Consider the following 15,260-nt stretch of genomic DNA (forward strand, 5'->3'; position numbering starts at 1 on the left):
GACTGTATGACTCCACTTCCACTTCAGACAACCCATAAAAACATGTACAAAATAAATAGGCAGATTTCAGTTTCAAACAGAATGTTTGCAAAGGACTATTCCTTTACTCTGCATTATTACTAACAGTGATTACCAATTAATTTTTTATGATGTAGTCATAATTTTTAATGCTTTCCTATGATATCTTCCTTGGTTTTTACCCTCCTAGTTTTGTGCTTTTAATTGTACTTAAAGTCACTTGCCCTATCCATATGAATACTTAATCTCCTTTTAACAAAATCTTTACTTGGTTCTAAAATACATACTTGATTGATTTTCCCACCAAATTCATAGGTGGAATTTGTTTGGACATCATTTTTATAACACATTATCATTGCTCCTTCTAATACATTCCTCCAGGATTGGTTCTAAAGCTGATCTCAGAGCCCAGAGAGATGTCAGGGCCACTTTCATTTCATTCTCAGAGCTCTAGGCTCTGCAAAGGGGTTGGCCCAGCCTGGGTTTGTCTAGCGAGATGAGAGTGAGAAATAAATGCCACACAGATGTCTGAGCATTCTGATTTGCACTGTACTCTGTCTTGATATTGCTGAGCTTCCAGAAGCTTCCATGTGAGCTTACTTCTCTCAGACTTGCTATTTACAACTGTGTGTCCATTGGTGAGGTTCTCTGGGGGATCCGGAACCAAACACCTCCCTCTGTCATACCAATTTTTTTTTTTTTTTTTGGCTGTGCTGGGTCTTCGTTGCTGCATGTGGGTTTTCTCTAGTTGCAGCAAGTGGGGGCTACTCTCTAGTTGCAGTGTATGGGTTTCTCATTGCTTCTTATTGTGGTGGCTTCTCTTGTTTTGGCTCACAGTGCAGGCTCAGTAGTTGTGTTGCAAGGTCTTAGTTGCTCCAAGGTATGTGGAATCCTCCAGGACCAGGGATCGGATCAGTGTCTCCTGCATTGGCAGGCAGATCATTAACCACTGGACCACCATGGAAGTCCACTGCTGATTTCTAGCTGTATATCTGATTATGCTAACTTATTTGTGTGTTCTTCAGTTCAATTATGCGCAACAACTGCACATTATCTCTTTCCATCAGAACTAAATTGCTGACTTTCCTCAGTGTTATGAATTCATGATTCCTGTGTGTGTGTGTGTGCGTGCATGCACACTCAAGTCGCGGGCGGCCCCATGGATGGGAGCCCACCAGGCTCCACCATCCATGGGATTTTCCAGGCAAGAATACCAGAGTGTGTTGCCATGGTCTCCTCCAGGGGAATCTTCCCAACCCAGGGATCGAACCTACATCTGTTGCATCTTCTGCATTGGCAGACAAATTCTTTACCACTGTGCCACCTGGGAAGCCCTAAAGGGATCTAAAATACTACGGTTGTCTTCTTCCCATGCCAACTGACCCTCAACTATTGACCCTGCTTTCAGTAAATACTTCATGTTGGTAAGCCCTGTGTTTCAAACTGAGCACCCAAATTGTATACTAAACCGCATTAGAAGTTGGATGGTGGAACAGAGCCCCAAGCTCAATCTATGAAATAAAAGCTGAGTAGAGATTAAAGCTGGGTCAATTTTGAGTTAAAAGAGACAGATACCATGACTAACGCTTCCCAGGTGGGGCTAATAGTAAAGAATCCACCTGCCAATGCAGGAGCTGAAGAAGACTCAGGTTTGATCCCTGGGTTGGGAAGATCCCCTGGAAAAGGGCATGGCAACCCACTCCAGTATTCTTGCCTGGAGAATCCAGAGGAGGCTGACGGACTGCAGTCCATGGGGTTGCAAAGAGTCAGACACAACTGAAGCAACTTAGCACGCACCATAACTAAGCAAGGAATGTATGAGAGTCCCAGTTTGGGGCCCAGTCCCAGGCAAAGTTGATAGGATATAACATGAAGCTAAAGTTCAGGAGTCCAGGTGATGTTGTATTTTGTGTTCTCTAAGAAGCAGACTCTGAGACAGAGTTTAGCATGTAGGATATTTATTAAAGAGTGCCCTTGAAAATGTGAATGAAAAGTATTTCCATCGTATCAGTAAACAAAGGATGTCACAACCATCAAGCCACTACAGCTGCCCCCTGACTCACAGTGAGCACTGAGGGAATTCAGGATGGAGACAAAAGGGCTGGGCAGCCCTCTGCCAAGCTCTTAGCCATGGCAGCCACCCCTAAGGGTGCACACTAATGGTACTCAGGATGAGAAAGCACAGGCTCCAGATAACTAGGATGTACATCAAAGGAGTGATTCAGTGAGACTGGACTCTTGCATCTTCCCATACATAGCAAAGTGCTAAATTCCTGAACTTGAGATATCTTTGGTTTTCTTTAACAGTTATCTTTTGAAGTTCTAACTGTCCAGTCATTGTTGCAAAAATTGCTATATATCCTGGCTCCTTCCTGGTCTCTTCTGAGCAGTCCCTCAGAGTTACCTAAGAGGCTGTGTCCCAGGCTTAAGCCCTCAGTTTTGTCTACCAAATAAAAAATAATTCTCAATTTTACGTTGTGCATTTTTTCAGTTGACACAAACAGGAACAAAAAGGGAAGAGAGAAGAACTGGGCAGAGAGAGAAGTCAAGCTACAAAATAGACCCAACAACCTCAACCAACCTTATGAGGCATGGTAGAGATAAATGGACCCTCAGAGTTGTCCTGGGCTGGGCCAAAATGACCAGGACATATATTCCCACATCCACCCATCATTGGATGAGAGCCTTGAGCAAAGCTGCCTACCCACAGCACACCTAGCAACTGGGCCAACAAGCTCATCCCTCTTCTTCCTTTAAGAGGCATAAGTCACTGATCCTGGAAGCTCACCTAAGTCAATGTTAAACACAGGATCCCTGAGCTCAGTATCTGGTGGCAATTCTGCTATATTCCTTTCATTCATCTTGGAGATTACAGTTCATTTTTTTCATCATTTTTGTCCAGTCTGATGTATTGTTAGAAAATCATGACATAATTTTTCAGAGATAAATATATAAAGCTTAACACATTGCAGCAATTAAAAAACATGCTGTATTAGAGTTCTCTAGAGAAATAGAACCAACAGCATATATATGTTAAGGCAGGGGCCTCAAACCCCTGAGCTGTGGATGAGTACCAGTCTGTGGCCTGTTAGAAACTGGGCTACACAACAGGAGGTGAGCAGCAGGTGAGCAACTGAAACTTCATCTGCCACTTCCCATTGCTTGTATTACTGCCTGAACCATCCCTCCACCCCCCGCCCAAGGAAAAATTGTCTTCCATTAAACTGGTCCCTTGTGCCAAAAAGGTTGGGGACTGCTGTGTTAGGGAACTGTTAACGAAGACTGCCCACCTTGGCTTGATGACAACCACTTGCCTGAGTAGTTTCACAATGGGAGGTCCCAATAAAGAACATGGTGCTGATGACAAAAACTAACCAGGAGAATTTGGGAAGGGCCAAAAAGAGCGAGGCCTTCCCAGGTGCCTCAGTGGTAAAGAATCTGCCTGCCAATGCAGGAGACACAGGTTGGATCCCTGGGTCAGGAAGATCCTCTGGAGAAGAAAATGGAAACCCATTCCAGTGGGAGTGGGTTCTTGTCTGGGAAATCCCATGGACAGAGGAGCCTGGTGGGCTATGGACAATGGGGTTGCAAAGAGTTGGACACAACTGAGCAACTGAGCATGGTAGATTAAAATTAGAGGTTTGGTGCTAGTGGTAAAGAATCTGCTGGCCAAGGCAGGAGACACAAGTTGGATCCGTGGGTCAGGAAGATTCCCTGAAGGAGGGCATGGCAACCCACTCCAATATTCTTGCCTGGAGAATCCTATGAACAGAGGAGCCTGGCAGGCTACAGTCCATAGGGCTGCAAAGAGTCGGACATTTCTTAGTGACTAAACAACAACAAAAAGATGGAGGAGATGCTAGCCCATAATATTGTCCTATCACTCTCTAAGAGCCCTTCTTGCTAGAATCCACCTTGGCTGAGTGATGCACATGCCACCAGGCAGGACCCTGAGTCAGACCAAATATGGGCACAAGCAAGATGATTGGCCAGAGACAATCTGGAAGCTAACACTGTCACCATAAAACCCGAGACTGCAAGTCTCGTGGCAGAGCAATTACCCTGGGCTCTCTTACCTTGCTGCTCTCTGCCCAGGCCTCCCTTCCCAACAAGGTCTCTTGCTCTGTCAGCACATGTGTCCTCAGACAATTCATTTCTGAGTGTTAGACAAGAGCCCACTCTTGGGCTCTGGAAGGGGTCCCCATCCTGTGAGGATACACAGATACACATATATATGAAGAGATTTATTATAAGGAATTGGCTACTGCTCTCTGAAAGAGCTGAAAACTCAGGAAAGCTGGTGGTGTAATTTAGTCCAACTCCAAAAGCCTGAGAACTAGGAGTACCAAGGGTCCAACTCAAGCAATCAGGCAGGAAGGACCAAATTCTTCCTTCCTTCATCCTTTTGTTCTATTCAGGTCCTCAGTAGATGGTATGATGTTCATCCACAGTGGAGAGAGCAAACCATTTTAATGAGTTCACCAATTCAAGTGTTAACTTCATATGGAAATATCCTCATAGAAACAGTCAGAAATAATGTTTAGGCAAGTATCTGGTCACTCCATGATCTAATCTAGTTAACACTTGAAATTAACTATCACAGTTCAGTTCATTTCAGTTCAGTCACTCAGTTGTGTCTGACCCTTTGCGACCCCATGAATTGCAGCACGCCAAGCCTCCCTCTCCATCACCAACTCCTGGGGTTCACTCAGACTCACATTCATCGAGTCAGTGATGCCATCCAACCATCTCATCCTCTGTCGCCCCTTCTCCTCCTGCCCCCAATCCCTCCCAGCATCAGAGTCTTTTCCAATGAGTCAACTCTTTGCATGAGGTGGCCAAAGTACTGGAGTTTCAGCTTCAGCATCATTCCTTCCAAAGAAATCCCAGGGTTGATCTCCTTCAGAATGGACTGGTTGGATCTCCTTGCAGTCCAAGGGACTCTCAAGAGTCTTCTCCAACACTACAGTTCAAAAGCATCAATTCTTCAGCGCTCAGCTTTCTTCACAGTCCAACTCTCACATCCATACATGACTACTGGAAAAACCAGAGCCTTGACTAGACGGACCTTTGTTGGCAAAGTAATGTCTCTGCTTTTGAATATGCTATCTAGGTTGGTCATAACTTTCCTTCCAAGGAGTAAGTGTCTTTTAATTTCATGGCTGCAGTCACCATCTACAGTGATTGTGGAGCCCCCCAAAATATAGTCTGACACTGTTTCCACTGTTTCCCCATCTATTTCCCATGAAGTGATGGGACCAGATGCCATGATCTTCGTTTTCTGAATGTTGAGCTTTAAGCCAACTTTTTCACTCTCCTCTTCCACTTTCATCAAGAGGCTTTTTAGTTCCACTTCACTTTCTGCCATAAGGGTGGTGTCATCTGCATATCTGAGGTTATTGATATTTCTCCCGGCAATCTTGATTCCAGCTTGTGTTTCTTCCAGCCCAGCATTTCTCATGATGTACTCTGCATATAAGTTAAATAAGCAGGGTGACAATATACAGCCTTGATGTACTCCTTTTCCTATTTGGAACCCGTCTGTTGTTCCATGTCCAGTTCTAACTGTTGCTTCCTGACCTGCATACAGATTTCTCAAGAGGCAGGTCAGGTGGTCTGGTATCCCCATCTCTCTCAGAATTTTCCAGTTTATTGTGATCCACACAGTCAAAGGCTTTTGCATAACTATCACACATGTCCATAAATTCTTTGATTCTCCTTCTCTTGAGGTGTACAGCCTCTGTCTCCTTTTGGTGATATGGGGTGGGCTTTTGATTGACTTGTAATCAACAGCATAAGGAGAAAGTGATGCTGCATGTTTGTGAAGCCAGGTCAGAAAAGGTGATGCAGCTTCTACCTTGTTCCCTGGGACACTAACCTCAAAGCCCTGACTCACCATGAAAAAGATCTAGCCTACCCTGAGGCCACCAGTCTGTGCAGTAGGCCAGGCCACATGGAAAAGACACAGGGCAGAGTTCTATCAACATCTCCAGCTGAAGTCCCAGCCAACAGCCAGCATCAATAGGCAAACCCAAAAATGGAGAAGCCTCCCCATGACTCCAGTCTTTGGGACTAGACTTTGAATTACCCTAAGCTGGTCTTCCCAGCTAAGGCCCCAGACATGGTGGAACAAATGGAAATGATTCCCACTATACTCTGTCAGAATTCATGACCCACAAAATTAGTGGGCAGAATAAAATGGTTACTGTAAGCCATTAAGTTTGGGGGTAATTTGTTACTGAGCAATGGTAATCAGGGCTTCCCTGGGTGCTCAGATGGTAAAGTATCTGACTGCAACACAGGAGACCCAGGTTCAATACCTGGGTTGGTAAGATACCCTGGAGAAGGGAATGGCAACCCACTCCAGTATTTTTGCCTGGAGACTTCCATAGACAGAGGAGCCTGGTAGGTTACAGACCATGGGGTCACAAAAAGTCGGACATGACTGAGTGACTAACACACAATGGTAACCAGAACACATAAGACACGAAGTTTCTTGTGATCAATTCTCAGATCTGTCCTTGCACGCTTACAGAATAGGCTCTCATGCATCTTTTGGCTCTGCAGAAATCCGGAAATGACCTTGAGAAATTTTCCCTTTTGGAGAATTAGAAAGGAGAATTTCTTGATTAAAAGCATCATTTTTGGGAGGCAAGTATATGACAACTGAATCCAGGTCATTCAAAAAAGTCCAAAAGTTAAGATGACTCAGAGAAGGGGACAAATTAGTCATCAACCACGGTTTAGTTGCTGATCCTAAATGAATGTTTTACAATTTAATCTTATTTCTGTGCAGTTTGTGTGTATTTTTACATCAACTAAATATAAAATACAGGTTGGTCCAGTTGTGTTAGTCATAAAATATATCAAGAGGTCTTAGTTAAATAGTTTTAAAGCTTAGAATTTTCTCTCTATAAGATAACCTCTTTTAGTTAATGTTTCGAGATACCCTCGAATGAGCATTGCATATCAGTGTTCAAGAAATTTAAATGAAAGTTCTTTTATCTTCACAGTAGCTAGGATAATTTCTCTTGCTAACAAATAGAAGTGAGGAATTCCACTTGAGGATTTAATTAGAATGTAAGAACTCATTGAATCGAAAGAATTGAAAAATACCATCTCCAACAGATCAAGACTGTAGCTGATGTGAAAGCACTGCCTCTTGAAATTTCAGAGCCAAGCTTTCCTGGGGTTCAATGTGGTTGACAGTCTATGGACTGGATGAGTGAAAATATCTACTTTATTACCCAGAATGTCACCCCAACAGATACTTTAGGGAAACTGTTAGAGGTCATGTGCCAGAAATATCCCTCACAGCTTCCACCTAATCTCTAAGAAGCTTTGTGGAACAGTCAATTTCACATTCAGGTTTTCTGTTTACTGTTTTCTTTTAAACCCTTAAAGTCATCAAGTTTTATTAAATGTGAAATCTGTGTGCTGCAAATAATTTCTTTTCCTGTTTGATTGAAATTTACACAGTTCTATGGAAATGACATTGGAAATAGCCTCAAGAATACTGTGGTAAGATGAGCTGCAGGAAGAAAATCTCAAAGAGATATTTCCTATTACTCCTAATGCAGTGGGCACCATTTGCTCCTGAAGTCACAAGGCTGAGAAAAATTAAAAGAGAAAATATGCATTGAAGTCTTAGAGATGGCAGGAATTGTTATTACCAGAGAGAAAACTAAAGCCAAGAGAGATAACTAACCTGCCACAGACCACATATTCAGGAAGCACCGGGGCCAAACTTTGAACTTGGGCATCTTGCATTCTCTCTTGGCCCCTTCATGGATCACAGCCTTGTCATGGCAAAGGAGCTCGTATAACCCAATGAAGCTATGAGACATGCCATGCAAGGCCACCCAAGACAGATGGGTCATAGTGGAGAGTTCAAACAAATCATGGTCCACTGGAGGAGGAAATGGCACCTCACTCTAGTATTCTTGCCATGAGAACTTCATGAACAGTATGGAAAGGCAAAAAGAAGATGAGCCCAAACACTACTGAGGAAAAGTAGAGGGCAATTACTAATAACTCCAGAAAGAATGAAGCAACTGGACCAAAGCAGAAATGATGCTCAGTTGTGGATGTGTCTAGTGGTGAAAGTTAAGTCTGATGCTGTAAAGAACAATATTGCATAGGAACCTGGAATCAAGATAAATTCGACGTGGTCAAACAGGAGATGGCAGGATTTACATTGATATCTTAATCAGTGAGCTAAAATGGACAGGAATGAGTGAATTTAATTCAGATAACCATTATATCTACTACTGGGCAAGAATCCCCTAGGATAAATGGAATGGCCCTCATAGTTAACAAAAGAGTCCAAAATGCAGTACTTGGATGCAATCTCAAAAATGACAGAACGGTCTCAGTTTGTTTTCAAAGCAAACCATTCAACATCACAGTAATCCTAGTCTAGGCCCCAATCATGATGCCAAAGAGGCTGAAGTTGATTGGTTCTATGAAGATCTACAAGACATTCTAGAACTAACACCAAAAAAAGATGTCTTTTTCACCACAGGGGGTTGAAATGCAAAAGCAGGAAGTCAAGAGATACCAAGAATAACAGGCAAGTTTGACCTTGGAGTTCAAAATGAAGCAGGGCAAAAGCTAACAAAGTTTGGGCAAAAGAACATGCTAGTCACAGGAAACAATCTTTTCCAACAGCTCAAGAGATGACATGGACATCACCAGATGGTCAATACCAAAATCAGATTATGTTCTTTGCAGCCAAAGATGGAGAAGCTCTATACAGTCAGTAAAAACAAGACCTGGAGGCTGACTGTGGCTCAGATCATAAGCTCTTTATTGCAAAATTCAGGCTTAAATTGAAGAAAGTAGGGAAAGCCACTAGGCCATCCAGATCTGACCTAAATCAAATCCCTTATGATTATACAGTGGAGGTGACAAATAGATTCAAGGGATTAGATCTGGTACAGAGAATACCTGAAGAACTATGGAGAGAGGTTTGTGACATTGTATAGGAGGCAGTGATCAAAACCATCCCAAAGAAAAAGAAATGCAAGAAGATAAAGTGGTTGTCTGAGGAGGCTTTACAAATAGCTGAGAAAAGAAGAGAAATGAAAGGCAATGGAGAAAAGGAAAGATATACCCAACTGAATGCAGAGTTCCAGAGAATAGCAAGGAGAGATAAGAAGGCCTTCTTAAAGGAACAATGCAAAGAAACAGAGGAAAACAACAAAATGGGAAAGACTAGAGATCTCTTCAAGAATATTAGAGATATCAAGGGACTATTTCATGCTAGGATGGGCATGATTAAGGACAGAAATGGTAAGGACCTAGCAGAAGTAGAAGAGATTAAGCAGAGATGGCAAGAATACACAGAATAACTATACAAGAAAGGTCTTAATGAGCAAGATAACCATGATGGTGTGGTCACTCACCTAGAGCCAGACATCGTGGAGTGTGAAGTCAAGTGGGCCTTAGGAAGCATTAATACAAACAAAGCTAGTAGAGGTGATGGAATTACAGCTGAACTCTTTCAAATCCTAAAAGATGATATTGTTAAAGTGCTACACTCAATATGTCAGCAAATTTGGAAAACTCAGCAGTGGCCACAGGACTGGAAAAGGTCAATTTTCATTCCAATCCCAAAGAAGGGCAATGCCCAAAATGTTCAGACTACTGTACAAGTGTGCTCATCTCACATACTAGCAATGTTATGCTCCAGATTCTTCAAGCTAAGCTTCAGCAGTACCTGAACTGAGAATGTCCAGAAGGACAAGCTGGGTTTCAAAGAGACAGAGGAAACAGAGATCAAATTACCGACATTCATTGGATCATGGAGAAAGCAAGTGAGTTCCAGAAAAACATCTACTTCTGCTTCATTGACTATACTAAAGCTTTTGACTGTAAGGATCACAACAAACTGCAGAAAATTCTTAAAGAGATGAGAGTACCAGACCACCTTACCTGTCTCCTGAGAAACCTGTGTGTGAGTCAGGAAGCAACAGTGAGAACCAGACATGGAACAATGGACTGCTTCCAAATAGGAAAGGAGTATGACAGACAAGACTGCATATTGTCACCCTGCTTATTTAACTTTTATGCAGAGTACATCATGTGAAATGCCAGGCTGGATGAATCACAAGCTAGAAGCAAGATTGCCAGGAAAAATATCAACAACCTCAGATATGCAAATGATACCACTCTAATGGCAGAAAGTGAAGAGGAACTAAAGATCTTCTTGATGAAGGTGAAAGAGGAGAGTGAAAAAGCTGGCTTGAAACTCAACATTCAAAACACTAAGGTCATGGCATCTGGTCCCATAACTTCATGGCAAATAGAAAGAGGAAAAGTGGAAGCAGGAAAAGTGGATTTCATTTTCTTGGGCTCCAAAATCACTGCAGATGGTGACTGCAGCCATGAAATTAAAAGATGCTTGCTCCTTGTAAGGAAAGCTATGACAGACCTTGGTGGCATATTTAAAAAAAGCATAGACATCACTTTGCCAACAAAAGTCCATCTAGTCAAAGCTATGGTTTTTCCAGCAATCATGTGTGGATGTGAGAGTTGAATCATAAAGAGGCTGAGCACTAAAGAATTGATGCTTTCAAGTGTAGTGCTGGAGAAGACTCTTAAGAGTCCCCTGGACTTCAAGGAGATCAAACCAGTCAATCCTAAAGGAAATCAACCCTGAATGTTCATTGGAAGGACCTATGATGAAGCTGAAGCTCCAATACTTTGGCCAACTGATACAAAGAGCCGACTTATTGGAAAAGACCCTGGATCTGGGAAGACTGAAGGCAAAAGAAGCGGGTGGCAGAGGATGAGATGGTCAAATAGCATCAGTAACTCGATGGAAGTGCATCTGAGCAAACTCCGGGAAATAGTGGTGGACAGAGGAGCCTGGCATGCTGCAGTCCATGGGGTTGCAAAGAGTCGGACATGACTTAGGAATTGAAAAACAACAACTGCCTGTCAGAGCACAGCTTATGGGGGTAAAAATGAGGCCCAGAAAGAATAGGAAACAGTTGAATATAGAAGACTAATGTGGACAAAATATGTCACCTGTCATATCAGGAAACAAAGGATGATGTGGCCATCAAGCCATGAGCCCTGCAGCAGCCCCAGACTGTGCACCCAAAGGGGATTCAGGATGGAGAAAAAGAGGATACTAGCTCAAGACAGTTAAGGTACATATGAAAGGAACAATCTCAATGAGCCCAAACTCTTGCCTCTTCCCATACATATGTTGTTGTTCAGTCGCTCAGTCATGTCCAATTCTTTGTGACCCCATGGACTGCAGCATGCCAGGCTTCCTTGTCCATCACCATCTCCTGGAGCTTGCTTAAACTCATGTCCACTGAGTCAGTGATGCCCTCCAACCATCTCTTCCTTTGTTGTCCCCTTCTCCTCCTGCCTTCAATCTTTCCCAGCATCAGGGTCTTTTCCAATGAGTCAGTTCTTTGCATCAGGTGGCCAAAGTATTGGAGCTTCAGCTTCAGCACCAGTCCTTCCAGGGTTGATTTCCTTTAGGATTGACTGGTTTCATCTCCTTGCTGCCCAAGGGACTCTCAAGAGTCTTCTCAGGCACCACAGTTGAAAAGCATCACTTCTTTGGCTCTCAGCCTTCTTTATGTCCAACTCTCACATCTGTACTTGAATATTGGATGTCATATCCTGTCCTACCACCCTGCCTGGAACAGCCCATCACTCCTTAAGGATCAGAAGAGATGGAACCTTACTTACCAACTTAATATTTTCAAGTGTACGGTTTAGTCGTGTTATGTAACCAACCTCTAGGACTTTTTCATCTCACAAAACCAAAGTTCTACATCCATTCATCAGTGTCTCTCCAGTTTCCTCTCCCCTCAACCCCTGGCAGCCACCATTCCGCCTTCTGTCTCTATAAATTTGACTACTCTAGATACCTCAGATAAGTGGGATTACACAGTATTTATCCTTTGGTGACTTGCCTATTTCACTTAGCCACTTTGTCCTCAAGGCTATGTCTGCTGTCTGCCTTTTAACATGTATTGGCATTTCCTTGTTTTTAAAGGCTAAATAATACTCCATTGTATGAATATATAGCATTTTGTCTATCCATTCACTTGTTGGTGGACATTTATATTGCTTCCACTTATTCTCACCGCTTTTAAAAATTAGTGTCTTCCTTTAGGATTGACTGCTTTGATCTCCTTGAAGTCCAGGGTCTTCCTCTGAGTCAGTGTATTCATCATAGCTGGGGTTCATGCCCTCTTTCAGTCCTTGGTTTTTGATGTTGAGTTTCTTGGTATTGACAAAGTCGAACAGCTTTCCGTACTCTTCCCTCTCAATGCTGCTGAAGGTATACTGGGTGCTCTGCTTGGTCTCAATTTCAAAGTCAAAGGAATGCGTGGTGGTGGTACTGTAGGCAAAGTTGGCAAAGGAGATCTCGTGGAAGCACGTGTGCATGGGTGGCTTGTGGATGTAGATAAAGCCCCACTCCAGAGGGTACAGCAGCCCTGAGCTGGCCTTGTAGGAGCAGGTGATGCACTGGGCCCCCAAGCGCCCTTAGAAGTTGCCAGGGACCATTATCTTGCAGTTCACTAGTGCTTTCATGACCCAGCTGACCATCTCGTAGAGGGATCCTGACATGTTCTTGGTGAGCTGCCCCTCGAAGGGCTTCTCTACTTCCTCCCCGTTCATATTGAGCATCAAGGAGATGTCCTCGTCCTTGGAGAAGAGGAGGATGAGGAAGTGGTAGCGGGTCTGGCCCTGCTTGATGGGGGGTCCAGGGTGATCACAAAGAACAGCTGGTGCTGGTCCTTGTGGGGCAGCAGGAAGAGCCGTAGCACCGTGGTGTAGGGGATCTTGTAGTTTTGCCATGCAGGTGCAGGGAGGTGGGGTAGATGTGGATGTTATAGTGGCCTCGGGGAGTCAGACACTGCAGCTCCCAGAAGATGCAGAGGCGTCTCCAGTGGCCTGGATCACATTCACCTTTGACAGTATGTTCTGGGAGAAGGCCTTGACAGGGTCCACACTGTCTTCCTGGGTGGGTGGCACCTAGAAGCACACCTCCATGAGAGAGACCTCCACGTCATCATTCTGGTGGAATTCCAGTGTCACCTCATTCTTGCCTGTGGTGTACTGGGACACATTGCTGAGAAGGATTTCTAAGACTGGCTGGTCTCCAATGTTGAAGTAAAGCAGCTGCCCACCAAACTTCACAGTTCCCCAGTTCCAACCCTTCACACATAGGTCTTTCTCCATTAACTCCAGGCAATAGTGAGTTTTTAAGAAATCAGAGAGTTTCTCAAATTCCGATTCTCAGAAGCCATCTTACTTGTAGACATGGCCATTCTTTGTGAGCAGTTTAAGCCCATGGCCCAGAGCTACCCAGTGCCAGATGCCCTCTGTCAACTCCCTGGCCTGGATGTTGTCCACTTTGCCCATCTCACTGTTCTTAAAGTTGATGCCCTGGCGGCTCAACCTCAGCCAACCATCATTCATGGAGCCTTTCACCTCCTGATACACGTCGTTGAACTCCAGGGTTTCTGCCATGCTGATCTAGCCCTGTTGGTCCCCCCCAAAACTCCTGGGTGGGCACGCAGATGCAGGGCATGCTGGGGATCTCCTGGAGCTGGAGCCTCGCAGCAGCCGCCTGCGCCCAAGCATTAGGAGCGCTGGGGGCGTGGTGCACGGCGGGCAGGCGGGGGCTGGGCCAGGTCACTGGGCAGGCTCTTCCCCCGTACGCAGCCCCACGTCCGGCCACCCATTGTGCAAATTTCAGGTAACAATGTGTCAGTTTGATACACTTACATATTGCAATATGATTACCACTGTAGCATTAGCAAGCGCCTCTATTATGTCACATAATTATTTCTATTTGTGGTAGGGAAAATTAAGATCTAGTTTCTTAAAAGGGAGCTCTGGTATACTGGTGGGAAGGTAAATTGATGCAGCCACTTTGGAAAACAGTACAGAGATATCCAAAAAACTACCATATGATCCAGTAATTCCACTTCTGGGTATATATCCAAAGAAAATGAATATGCTGATTCAAAATGATACAATATGATTCAGCAGCTCCATTTCTGAGTATTTTTCTGAAGGAAAAAAACCACTAATTTAAAAACATACATGTATAAAATAAACAAGGTCCTACTGTATAGCATAGGGAACTATATTCAGTATTCTGAAATTAACCATAATGGAAAAGAACATGAAAAAGTATAATTTTTTAAGGAATCTCCACACTGTTCTCCATAGTGGCTGTACTAGTTTGCATTCCCACCAACAGTGTAGGAGGGTTCCCTTTTCTCCACACCCTCTCCAGCATTTATTGCTTGCAGACTTTTGGATCGCAGACATTCTGACTGGTGTGAAATGGTACCTCATTGTGGTCTTGATTTGCATTTCTCTGATAATGAGTGATGTTGAGCATCTTTTCATGTGTTTGTTAGCCATCGTATGTCTTCTTTAGAGAAATGTCTATTTAGTTCTTTGGCCCGTTTTTTGATTGGGTCGTTTATTTTTCTGGAATTGAGCTGCATAAGTTGCTTGTATATTTGTGAGATTAGTTGTTTGTCAGTTGCTTCATTTGCTATTATTTTCTCCCATTCAGGAGGCTGTCTTTTCACCTTGCTTATAGTTTCCTTTGTTGTGCAGAAGCTTTTAATTTTAATTAGACCACATTTGTTTATTTTTGCTTTTATTTCCAGCATTCTGGGAGGTGGATCATAGAGGATCCTGCTGTGATGTATGTCGGAGAGTGTTTTGCCTATGTTCTCCTCTAGGAGTTTTATATTTTCTAGTCTTACATTTAGATCTTTAATCCATTTTGAGTTTATTTTTGTGTATGGTGTTAGAAAGTGATCTAGTTTCATTCTTTTACAAGTGGTTGACCAGTTTTCCCAGCACCACTTGTTAAAGAGATTCTTTACTCCATTGTATATTCTTGCCTCGTTTGTCGAAGATAAGGTGTCCATAGGTGTGTGGATTTATCTCTGGGCTTTCCATTTTGTTCCATTGATCTATATTTCTGTCTTTGTGCCAGTACCATACTGTCTTGATGACTGTGGCTTTGTAGTAGAGCCTGAAGTCAGACAAGTTGATTCCTCCAGTTCCATTCTTCTTTCTCAAGATTGCTTTGGCTATTCGAGGTATTTTGTATTTCCATACAAATCTTGAAATTATTTGTTCTAGCTCTGTGAAAAATACCGCTGGTAGCTTGATAGGGATTACATTGAATCTGTAGACTGCTTTGCGTAGTATACTCATTTTCACTGTATTGA

General features: G+C 43.4%; 1 protein-coding gene and 2 pseudogenes across 1 annotated transcript in view; 2 read left to right on the forward strand and 1 right to left on the reverse strand.

Moving 5' to 3' along the window:
• LOC128069542 (FACT complex subunit SSRP1-like) overlaps positions 1 to 13,527 on the reverse strand; it is a 48,478-nt pseudogene extending 34,951 nt beyond the window's left edge.
• CHST7 (carbohydrate sulfotransferase 7) overlaps positions 1 to 15,260 on the forward strand; it is a 520,876-nt gene that overhangs the window by 263,128 nt on the left and 242,488 nt on the right. The window lies entirely within an intron of this gene.
• LOC128069543 (60S ribosomal protein L5-like) overlaps positions 13,578 to 15,260 on the forward strand; it is a 48,928-nt pseudogene continuing 47,245 nt past the window's right edge.

The sequence above is a fragment of the Budorcas taxicolor genome, chromosome X (genome assembly GCF_023091745.1).
Source record: "Budorcas taxicolor isolate Tak-1 chromosome X, Takin1.1, whole genome shotgun sequence".
Lineage (NCBI taxonomy): Eukaryota > Metazoa > Chordata > Mammalia > Artiodactyla > Bovidae > Budorcas > Budorcas taxicolor.